Genomic DNA, 8,844 nt, shown 5'->3' on the forward strand with positions numbered 1-8,844 from the left:
ATGGTTTGCAGCAGCATGCAGGAAGGAGGACAGGGGAGGAGCAGGAGGGCCGCCTTCTCCAAGCCCAGCTTTCAGCTGGGGCCCCTGCAAGCAAGCAGGTGATTTTTTTATTTATTTTTTAATCTTCCACTCAGTTGGCTTGTTGGACTATATTACCAGGAGAAAAGTGCATCATCATCAGTGTATCAGCTCCTACCTCCTCCCCGTGCTGTGGCGCTGTGCCCTGCTCAGGCTCACGTCGTCTTCTTGCAGAGCACCCGGTCCTGAGCTGGGGTTTGGCCAGGAAAAATCAAAATATGGTTCAATGTGGGAAAATGGGAGACTCCTCAGCCTAAGCACAAGCAGAGAGAGAAGGTTTGAGCCGATTAAGCAGAAATCAGGGGTTGGTGTGGTCTGGAAAGAGTGAAGGAAGAAGGAACCTTTGCACCCTCCCAGACTTTTCGCGCAGCCCAAGCAAATCATTGTGTTGGGGTTACTGGAGTTCTGTGCTTCATGGTGCCCTTTAAAATGGAAAAAAAGAGCAGATGTCATTTTAAAGGAAGAAAATGCTGCCCTGAAGCCAGGAAATCCTGAAGTATCATAAGAGAAGGTCAAATGGAAACACTTAAAGAAATGTCAACAGATGTCCTGCCACTTTCAGAGAGGATTCCCCTCGTGTTTCGGACTAGAGCTATCTGTCAGATTTGACCTCAGTTTGCAGTTACCAAGGCCTCTCTCCTCTCCCTTCCTTTCTGGACAAAATTCCCTGCAGAGAGAGGTGTCACACAGCTCTGAGGAGCAGCCAGCCCAGCTGTGTGCCCCAGCTCCACGTCCTCTGTTCTGTGTGGTCTGCTGCAGCTCCCTCCGCTGGTGCTGCAGGGATGCTGATGTCCAGGGCAGGACAGTTAATGTGGGCTGTGTTTTGATCTCCTTTACACCCAAGAAGCAAGGCGTGATGACTTTCCCCATGCCCAGGTCCATGGGTAGTGTTCTGAGCAACACCTGCCTTCAAGGAGAGGTGCTACTTGCTGTCCCCGAGCACATGCAGCCAGGATGCCCAGGGCTTGGTCCCACCAAGACAGCTGCAGGGGAAGAACATGGTCTCATCTTGCCCAGGGTACCTGGCATTTCACTCTCAACCACAAGTCTGGGAGTTTCCAGGAGGAGGAGAAACACTGTGAGTCCCCAGAGAGATGGCTCCCTGCAATGAAACCACTCAATCAAAACGAGCACTGCAAAATCCACATTTTGGGAGCATTTAGTCCCTTGGCGCTCGGAGCATGCCAATGGCAGACAGCTTACAGCTGCTTCTGAAAGCCAGGGATTAGCCTAATTTAGCACGAGCTCGGATATCACTGGCAAAATCTGATTACAGGGATGTGCCAGGCTCATTGATCACTTCAAGTGGCACTGCAAAAAGTTGGGCCAACTGCAGCGTGCTCCCGCCCCGCGCTGCTTTATCAGGGGAACACGATTCTCCAGTTAGCTTGTATTGACGGAGCCCAGCGCTGCGCTGACAGCAGCGGGAGCCTTGTTTCATATTAAAAATATACTTTGTGTTTACTGAGAATGATAAAAGGCGATTCCAGAATTCTGGATGGAAATGTACTAGATCCTGAGTTTTTTTCACAGCAAGTGGGATGTCAGAGCCTGTCGGACCCCATAAGGCTGTGGTGGGCTGGGGAACGGCTAGGCAGCATCTTGGCAAGGCTTGGATTCATGGCTTTAGATGGAAGGCGTCCTGGCCTCCTTCCCCCTTTCCTTTGCTAACATTTTCCCTGCAGAGAGGGCGATGGGGAAGGAGAGCCCCTGCGGAGCTCTTTTGTAGGACTGAGGGCAGCACCTCCATAGGTGTGCCCTGGGAGGAGCGGAGCACCTTGCCCCCATGACACCCAGCACTTGAGCCCACCCAGTCAGGAAAAAAAAAATAATCTGTCAATATTGGGATAGTAGAAATTGTTTTCAGAGGGCTTTTTGCTCCCCTGGGGCAGGAGGGCTGTTACAGCCTTGTTTGTGCAGCGCCTCTGCACAAGGAGCAGTCCCGCATGTGCACCCATCATTTGGGAATTCCCATCATCTTGCAAAACCTTCCAACTTGTTGCCCTGCAAAAAGAAGAGAACCAGACAGGAAAACATTTAAAAAGCTGAAATAAAGCCTAGCCAGTCAGTGACCCTCTTGGTACTGAACCAAGATGCATTTTGGATGAGGAGCTGTTTTATAGATGACGGGCTGCTGCCTGCTCAGACGGGCATCCTGTGGCATGAGGGAGCCGATGAGGATGGAGCAGCTCCATAATGGGTTTTCCTGTGTGTCACTGCAGCTCCTGCAATGTCCAACGAAGCAAATGATTGCATCTGCAGCATCAATCATTTAGTGTCATTAGACAGGGGGCTCTGCCTCAAGATGTGAGCATCTCCTGCATGGGAAATGAGCGGCTCAGCTTCACCTCGTTGCTGATGCATCAGCAGGGGACCCATTATCCCCTGACAGTGGTCACCAGCTGGCATCGCTCCTGCCTGGAGGAAACCAAGCCCGCAAGAGCTCTCCTTGCTACCCAGACGTGCTCATGCCAAATTCCCCGGCAGGAGCAGCGGGGAAAAATCCTGGCAGGCTGCTCCCCAGGGTGGCGCTGAGCCTGGAGATCTGGGCATTTAATGTTTGGATTGGAGATGTGCAGGGTGCTGGGGGGCTGACAGCTTATCTCCAAGTGTGTGTGTGGGGGGGGGTCAGCACCCGAAGAAAAGGGCAGGAGTGGCCGTGCTGGTGTGTGGGCAAAGTGGGACTCAAGGAGGCAAATCTGAGCCTAACGTGGGCACGAAGGGATGGACAGCAGCACCCCTGATGTGTGCCAGGCTCTCCTCTGGGCAGGATGATCGAAATCCTGGGTCCTCTGAGCAAGTGCTACACGCTCCTTTGCTCCCTGCTTGAGCCCCAGAAATAAACTTTTCTAATTACAGCAGTTGCTGAATGAGGTCAGTAATTATTCACAGCCCTGGAATAACACGTCCCCGCGATCAGACCGTCGCCATCCATAACGGCACGGTCCAAGGCATGAGCTATCACCCGGAGGTTTGCTCTCCTGGGGAAGCTCATTTCCATGCAGAACTGCTCCTCGTGCAATACGTCTGCAGGAGCGATCGCTGAACACCTCCGCTTCAGGGAACGGGACCAAAAAAGTGAGCAAAAACTATCGATAGGGCTTTAAGCAGAGCTGTATCTATTAATCTGGGAACACTTATCACTGGGGGTTGACAAGAACACGAGGTTCCTGAGGCCACATTGACAGTCCTCATCCTCTTGGGCAAAGCCCAAGGACCAGGGAGCCCCTTCCAGCTTTGTGGTGAGCACCCAGCGAGGCAGGGAAGCTTTGCAGGAGGCTAGGTCCCTGCGCACACGTATTACTCCTGGCATCTGACAACATAGATGGGAAGGATAACACACACACACAAAAAAATCATCCTGGGAAGCCCCAAGGGCATTTTTCATCTTATCCCCGTGAGCCCAGGCTGGCTGTGCTGTTATTAAAGGTGAGAGCACGGTGGCTTTTTGTCTCCCCAGGGGGATTTATTGCTTTGTTATTTTTGTCTTTCAGTAAACCAAAAATGACATGATGGAGCTCAGGGCTGACCGGGATGGGGGAGCTTTGCAGGGATTAAAAAAGCAGCAGAGAAACTCCTTGCTGGTTGAATATAATTTTCATTATTATTATGTTTTTTTTTTTTTTGATAGTGTGGGCACTAAATCTCCTTGCAAACAGCAAGGGGCATGGGGCGGCAAACTTACATCTGAGCCCAGGTGGTCTGGGAGGAGAAGGGGGCCCAGCCTCCAAGCCACACATCACCCCCTCATCCCCACCTTGGCACCTGCCCTGAGAGCCTCAGAAGCACAAAAAGGTCTTGGCCAGCTTCTTGTTTTATGCACGAGTGAAGTCCCTGGAGGAAACATTAAGGTATTTCGGCATGCTGTGCGAGCTGAGGACACTCCCGGTGACCCCCAGGTGTGATCTCCAGGAAGGCAGAAGGGAGGCAGAACGGCGGCGCACTGGTTTGTCCCTGCCTGCCTGGCTCTGTGGTTCGCACCCAGCTGCCAGTGTGCTAGATGAAGCAGTAAGCTGCTGACAGGCAGGTAATAGAAGGGCTCGGCGGGGTGCTGGCAGCCCTTGGTGCGCCCTCTCCCCAGCACGTGCTGCTGGTTCCTTCAGCAGGTCCGTGACAAATTCCCAAGAAGAGTAGATTGAGATGTCTGGTGGCTGTGGTGCTGCCCTCTGAGTGGCAGCCCTGGCCTGGAGCACATCGGCTGCGTTGTTTGATATCAGCTGCAAACCTGGAGCAAGCACCCTGTCCTCCCCAGGCCACAAAAGGTGTTAGATAGGACGGGTCCTGGGACAGATCTCTGAGAGGACAGACATCCAAGAGGACAGACCTCCGAGGCAGACAGCAGGAAGCTGAGGGATGTGAATCCAGCCTTGAATTTGACTCTGCCTTTCCCACCACCATGCTATTTATTGCGTAAGGGCTCAGATGTCCCCCTGACACAAGATGTTGGCCAGACGGCGCTGTGCATTTGCACTTCTTGACCATGCCAGCCAGATGGGGCAGAGCACTCAAGGCCTTCGCCGTAGGGGCAGAATAATTTCTCCACATTTCCAAGGTCATTCAGGTGAACCTCAAGGTACTGATGCATTTCCTAGCCTGAAAGAGTCTCTTTTCCAAGATGAGATGTACATTCGCCATGCATTTTTCATCAGACCTGTCTATATTCATTAATTGGATGATACGTCCTAGTTGCTGGAGATTGGAGAGCTCAAGGGATTTGGCAACGACTCCTCTGCTTTTAAAGTCCACGGTTACTCCCCTGGCTCAGCAATGGCTGGGAGAGGAGAGCAGTGAGTAGCATGGAAAGTTTTGCTTGTTTTTACCTCTTTGTAGTAAATATCCTTCCTCCGTGAGCTGAGAGGTGATGGTCCATAGGGGAACAACCCCACCTCTGACTAGGGAAGTGGCCCCTGCCATACTGGGGTTGATAAATACGACAATCCATATCCTATTTATTTTACAACAAAGAGAGTACCTCAGCCCTTTGGAGATCAAAGCATTTCAGTGTGCGACTGAAAAAATCCAGCGTTTATAATAATCCCAAAATAGATTTCCTTGGGCAGTGGTTGCAAGCTGCTACTCCCACCCAGCTCATCAGAGTAATGGATAAGTGTCAAGTCAAGGAGGAAGGGCTGTGATTTAGCTGGAAAGTTAATGAGAAAGTAGGAGGTGTGGCTGGTCGTCGTCGTGATTTTTTTGTTTTGCTGCCCTACCTTGGACAAAAAAAAATCTCATTTCACTTGAGCTGCTCTTTGCCACGACCAAAGACGCAATGCACTTTCAGGAAAGAACCTAGCCCCTGCACAAACCTTCCTCTTTCTTTTTCTTCTCATTTTATGCTCTCACCAGCTGGAGCTTTGCAACCATCTGCTGGAACCAGCAGCAGGTGAGGGACACCCGGGTGACTCCCGAGCAGCAGTCCCTGTCCCCAGCCACCACCGAGAGCCATTTGTCTTGTGCTTTTGCGAGCATGAAATTCAAGGTGGCAGCTCGACATGCAGCAGCAGGAGGGGATGGGCTCCCCCCTTCCCTCATGGCACCTCTCCTCTCCTCCAGGAGGCCTGGGAGAGATGGCTGTGCCCCTGGTCCTGTTGGTCACACCAATTTCCAGGTCCACCACGCAGCCTCCTGCCAGCCCCTTGCCAGCCCCACTGGGACACGGGTCCCAGTCCCCCCAGCAGGATCAGATCCAGCCCTGCCCCAGCTGGGAGAGTGGGACAGGGCAGGGGCAAGCCAAAGACCAGGAGATGGGGATGGGCCTCCTTTGGTTTGGCTCTGCAGCCACCCAGCAGTGCCATGACACTTCTTTTTTTTTGAGGTGAGGGATACTTAGGGTATCAAAGGAGTGTTTTTCTTTTATATATACACCTAGAAAATAAATAACTCTGCAGTCAAAGACTCCTTTATCCTTCTTCCAGTTCTTTACGATCCTCTGGGACTCTAATCATGGTCCCCAAACTGACTTTAGCCTCCTGACCCTAACCCGGGGATGCCTGCCAGCCCCAAGTAGGTGCTTTCTACCACCCCAAACCCAAATATTATCCTTCAGGACCCCTGCGCTTCTCACCACAACCCTTGCCATGGGATGTCTAAGGCCAGACCTGGGTGCACTCCAAGATCTGCCCACCTGTGGCTGGAGCTCTTTCAAAACCCAGCCAGAGCTTGGTTCTCCAAAGGGTGGTTTGCCCCAGAGGGTCCCAAGGCCTTGTTACTTGGCAGTAGCTGCTTGTCCTGGCCACAACTGGGCTTTTCCAAGAACTGTCACCGATGTTCGAGGTGGGGATGGCTTTGGTGTGGCTGTGCAGGACGTTGGCACCCATGGGACCAGCTCCTGGCTCCGCGAGGCAGGAGGGGCGGAGGGGTGCGTGGCAGCTATTTATAGCTTAAAATTAAACCATCAGAAGAAATGTGGCGTGAAAGCCTCTCTCTTCCTCATGCACTATTTAGGAAGTCAGGGCTGCAAAGCGTCAGCTGTTCGGGTTTGTATTCCCCAGCTGTTATGGGGGAAATGCTGGGGGGGGGAAGAACACGATGGATGTGTCCAGGCATTGTCCTGGCTCGGCACAGCCCCAGGTGCTGGGGGTGCCAGGATACCCTGCAGCTCCCACATTCCCCCCTTTTATTCTTTCCAAATGTAAAGGTTGGGAGGGTTTGTGTCTGACTGAGTGCATTTGTTTTGTGGGGGTGCAGGCATGGTCCTGAGCCCGGTACGGCAGCATCTGGGTGATGCACAGCAGCTTTTCTACAAAGACCTCCCACGAGCTTTTTATTTTGCTCCCCAGGGAGCAGGGTCTCTGAAAATCAGGCATCTCCAAGCATCCCAAGCCAGGTTCCCCAGAAAATGCAGCCCTGGGAATCCCCGGTCCCTCTGCAAAACACAGCCCTGTACCTTGCCCCACTGATTTTGTGGGGTCAGGCTCTGCTGTGACCTCCACCAGCACCGAACCCAGGATTTCCCCAGCCAAGAGAGACCTTGAGAGGCTTCAGCAGTGGTGTCTTGTGGATCCTGCTGCTTTGCTGCAACACGGGAAACTGCTTGCTTCTGTTTGCATATATTAGTCCTGTGATGAATTGCACTCTCTTTGAATTTTTTTCCCTGCTGCTCATGCTCATGGCTGAAGTAGGAAGCTGTCTCTTTTGATTTACGCATCCTCTTTATGTGGGGTGGAGCCCGTGATTCAAAAACCCATTTGCTCAGAGACTTCTCTGCCTCATTTTGCTTTCGCCCTGGGTTGTGGTCAGTGTTTGAAAGGTCACGGGGGGGGGGGAGTGACCTTCCCCTGCCCCGTGCTCTGTGCTGCAGCTGCTCAGCAGGGCACCAATTAGCGCCGATCCTCAAGTTCAACAACATAATACCCACGCAATTTCCCGAGCGCTGCCTTTTCCGGAGATTTTGGTTTCAAAGGCATTCCTCTGTGGTCAGGAGAAATGCTACAAAAACATGAGATGTGAGCACTCGCTTCTTGTTTGCTCGCATTTCTCTGTGCCTCGTTCACTGCGAGGTCTCCAGGGTGTTGGTGGAAAGAGATGGAAAGAGAGCAGCGAGCGTCTGCTGGGGATGGGGGCAGCCTGGGAGGTGCTGTCTTTACAGATTTTTCCTTTTTTCTTGTTTATTTTTAATGCTTCTCACCAGCTCTTCCAGCATTGCACGGTGCCTCTCGCCTTGTGGAGGCTGCATTATTTTGTGGTGCAGCACTCTGCCTGCAGCAAGAGCTAAGTCCTGCGTGAGATGCTGAGCTGGGGGGGTCCCAGGGAAAGGCAGGAGCCTTTTCTGTAAAGATCAAGGTCTTTCCTCAGCCAGGTCCCTTTGTTACCCATGTCCCTACCCTGGAGCAGAGGCCGTGCATCACCTCCGCCGTGGGGAGGCCAGTCCTGTCTGCTGGAGCCCCGATGTGCCCCCACGTGCTGTGTGGGTCCTTGTGCTGTCCCCAGCATTGCAGCGCCCAGCAGCTCAGCAGATCAGTAATATTCACGGCGAGTGACTCCCCACGATGGGGCCGTGAAGATTAATGGCTCTGACGTGTGCCTGCTCCGTGTGAGCACTGCTGAAGGGCACCTATGGAGCGAGTTGATAAAGGTAGCTTAATGGGATGAAGGGTATCTCTCCTGATGAGGCTCAAGCAAGGCAGAACAGCCCCTGCATGCCGTGCATCGTGCCCTTCCCACGAGGGCTTTGCCCAGCACCTCTCAGCGGTGGCAGCCTCGACCTGTGACTGCATCTGGCAGCATCACGTGTGCCATCCTCCTGGTGCTCGCCTTTGTCTCCCTGTCTGGGTCATTCCTGCGGGAAAAACACCTCTGTTCCCCTAGAAACCCCCTCCCTGCCTTTTTCCCATCTGCCCAAAGGTTTCTCCGTGGGGCTCTGCTTTTGTTCCTGCCTCTGCCATCTGCTCGTCCCGCTGCCGTCGTGCCTGCCCTGCAGAGAGCCGGGAGCAGACCCAGGGCTCCTGGCGGCCGGCCGCCTCCTGGCACACTCGGGCTTTCTCCTCCGTCAGGGCTCCAAGTTGGAGATTTTCTCTTTCAGCATTTACCAAACAGCTTCGGAGTTTGCTTTGCAAAATGTTTTGCTATTCCCTCTTTTGTCTAACCAAATGTCAGAGAGCCGTAATTTCCCAGGAGGCAGGATTTTTTTCTGTCTGCCCATCCTTCAGGCCGGTGGTTTCAGGGCTAACACAGAGCTTTGTGGGGTTATTTGTGGAAAAGTCTGACTCCTGGTCTCAGTTTTCTGGCCAAGCAATTCTTTACTGCTTTTGTCTGTGTTCTGGTTTC

Source organism: Anser cygnoides, chromosome 13 (genome assembly GCF_040182565.1).
Source record: "Anser cygnoides isolate HZ-2024a breed goose chromosome 13, Taihu_goose_T2T_genome, whole genome shotgun sequence".
Taxonomy (NCBI): Eukaryota; Metazoa; Chordata; class Aves; order Anseriformes; family Anatidae; genus Anser; species Anser cygnoides.